We start from the raw sequence: 3472 nt of genomic DNA, 5'->3' as shown, positions 1-3472 counted from the left end.
GGACAGAAACCACAGGATGAGCAAGGCAGAGTAAAATGAGAGGCGTCTGGGTCCTGGGGATGCCTGAAAGTCAACACAGGGCTGCACACTTCCTGACTCTCTTTACATGAGAGAGAAATAGACTCCTGTCTTCATTGAAGCTTAAAAAAAAACCATGTATGCCTGGCTCTCTTCCTTTCATCAAGTCTCTAAAATAGCAATATAATTTTTAATAGACACTTAGCTCTTACTATGTGCCAGACAGCCTCTAAATGCTTTACAGATATTAATCCATGAAATTGTCATCACAACCCTATTGTGAGTTTCACTTTGCAGCAACCTGGAGCTCAAAGAGGTTAAATGACTTGCTGAAGGTCACCCAGTTAGGAAGTGGCAGAGCTGGGATTATCAACCCAGGCACTCTGTCTGCAAAATCTGTGCTTTTAGCCATGAAGCCCTGTTGGGCTAACATTTACTTAGCACTTCCTGAATGCGGAACATCATGCTAATTGCTTCACACTTTTTACAGATGAGGAATCTGAAGCTCAGAGTGGGTTAAATACCTTTCTCAAAACCCCAATCTGCAAGTGGCAAGTTGAAATTCAAATCTACATTTCTTTGCTTCGAGGGCAAGCACTCTTACTACTCGGGAAATGATGCTTCTATTCTGGGCTTCATTTGTCTTCAAGCATTCCCAGTGACTGCGTCATTTAGCCCAGCGCTCCCCAAACTTGGCTGTGCTTAGGAATCACCCAGTGTTCTTGGTAAATAGAGATTTTGACTCTATTTACCAAGTAGGTATAAACCTTGGCCTAAGAATCTGCATTTCTCACACACCACCCACCGCCTCTCTTACCAGGTGACTGTAATGTCTCTGACTCAGGGACCACAGTTTTCATATCAGGGATCCACTTCCCCCTAAACTTCAAGCCATATGGGAACGTCACCTCTCTTGTGGTAGTGCAGGCCAGTCGGCTCATTCCTTCCTGTGTCTTGTGGTCTCCCTGTCTCTTCTGACTGCAGGGGCTGCAGTTCTCCTGAAGGATGGAGTAGACTGACATTCTCCTTAGCAAAGCTTGACCTTAAGTAGCTATAAAAATAATAGGGGGCTGGAGGAGGTGGTCAGTCAAGTTCCTTTCAGCTCTCAAAGTTTTGATTTTGTGCACAATGTGATTTTCTGCCATTTCCCACACCTTCATACTTCTCTGATGAAGCAACAGAGTAATCTGAATTACCACATAATTAAATGCATCTAATTTGACATGGTAAAGATCAGTGTGTCTGACAGAGAAGTGAAAAGACTTGCCAGGTTGTAGAGTTAGGTGGCTGGCGAGCTGTGATCAGATGCTGGCGTTTCTCAGGCTTGACTATGCCTCTGGGGGTCCAGTTAAAATACAGAAGCTGGTCCAGGAGGTCTGGGGCAGCACCAGAGTGTCTGCATTTCTAAGCTGCTCTCAGGTAAAGCCGACGCTGCTGGCCTGGGGACCTCACTTTGAGGGGCACAGTCCAGGGCGCTTTTCTCATGCCACTGTTCTCCTCTCCAGCTGGGCAACCGCAGCATCAGAAATGCAGCCCCCACGCTCAGAAGAGACAGGAAGAACAAAATGAGACAGGAAGGAATGAGCCGAGTGGCCCGAATTTAGGAGGACCACTACCACAAGAGAGGCGAGGTTCCCATATGGCCCGAAGTTCAAGGGGAAGTGGTTAGAGTCCCTGCGAGGGCTGAGAACACAACAAAAGCAAAGAAGTACATACACATAGATGTAACTTCCGGCTCTTGGGCAGAGCTTTTCTGGCATTTCTCTGACACAAGTGCCAGTCCCCCCCAGAGGTGATCTTGGCCTTGTGGGTAGACACAAATCTGGGTAGCATTGGGAGTACAGAGGCCCAGCCTCAGAAGCCCCCAGGAGACAGCCTGGCTTTCAGCCCTGGCTCCTGTGTATCTAGGAAACTTGTGACCTCGATTGAGTCTTGGGTAAATAAATGTCCACTCTGTGCCTAGCACTGTGCTAGGTGCTCTGGGAGAGATGAATAAAGTATAAAATATTGTCTCAGGCCCAGGAAGAAATATGGTCTTCCCCACATGCACACGTATGTTTATTGCAGCACTATTTACAGGAGCAAAGACATGGAACCAACCCAAATGCCCATCAATGATAGACTGAATGAGAAAAATGTGGCATATATACACCATGGAATACTATGCAGCCATAAAACGGAATGAGATCATGTCCTTTGCAGGGATATGAATGAACCTGGAAGCCATCATCCTCAGCCAACTAACACAGGAACAGAAAACCAAACACCACATGTTCTCACACATAAGTGGGAGTTGAACAATGAGAACACATGGACACAGGGAGGGGAACATCACACACCAGGGCCTATTAAGCATAGGGGATGAGGGGAGGGAACTTAGAGAACAGGTCAATAGATGCAGCAAACCACCATGACACATATACCTATGTAACAATCCTGCACATCTATCCCCTTTTTTAGAAGAAGAAATACAAAAAATATGGTCGTCCCCCAGTGGCTCACACCTGTCATCCCAGCACTTTGGGAGGCCAAGGCAGGTGGATCACCTGAGGTCAGCAGTTCGAGACCAGCCTGGCCAACATGGCAAAACCTTGTCTCTACTAAAAATACAAAAATTAGCTGGGCATGGTGGCACATCCCTGTAATCCCAGCTACTCAGGAGGCTGAGGCAAGAGAATCACTTGACCCGGGAGGTGGAGGTTGTAGTAAGCTGAGATCGTGCCACTGCATTCCAGCCTGGGCGACAGAGTGAGACTCTGTCTCAAAAGGAAAAAAAGAAAGAAAAGGAAAAATACCACACACGCACACAAATAATATGGTCTCTACCCTCAAGGAATTTGTCATCTAGGTTGGGGAGCCAATGTGAAGCAAGCTGGGAATTTAAGAGAGCTCCTAACTTGGCAGTAAGGTACTGGATGTGCCGTGGGAAGTCTCAGGAAAAAAAATGGATATGGGCCGGGTGCGGTGTCTCACACCTGTAATCCCAGCACTTTAGGAGGCTGAAGCAGGTGGATCACAAGGTCAGGCGTTCGAGATCAGCCTGGCCAACATGGTGAAACCCCATCTCTACTAAAAATACAAAAATTAGCTAGGCATGGTGGTGCACACCTGTAATCCCAGCTACTCAGGAGGCTGAGGCAGGAGAATTGCTTGACCCTGGGAGGTGGAGGTTGCAGTCAGCTGAGACTGCGCCACTGCACTCTAGCCTGGGTGACAAAGCAAGACTTCATCTCAAAAAAAAAAAAAAATGGATATGGGTCTGAGAAAGTCAGAGAAGGCTTCATGGAAGAGGTGATACTTGAGTCGGGGCCTTAGGTAGATGTGGTCAAGTACTAAAGTGTCCCCAGTTCCTCCCTGTTCTCTTCACCCTTTGCCATGAACCTTTGTCGTGCCCCATCCCTGGCCACTTTAATTCTCAACTCAGCCATGTGGCTTGCTTTGGACATTAGGATGT

Source organism: Sapajus apella, unplaced genomic scaffold (assembly GCF_009761245.1).
Source record: "Sapajus apella isolate SASKATOON/1434 unplaced genomic scaffold, GSC_monkey_1.0 scaffold17, whole genome shotgun sequence".
In the NCBI taxonomy this organism is placed as follows: domain Eukaryota; kingdom Metazoa; phylum Chordata; class Mammalia; order Primates; family Cebidae; genus Sapajus; species Sapajus apella.
This window is presented reverse-complemented; position numbering follows the sequence as displayed.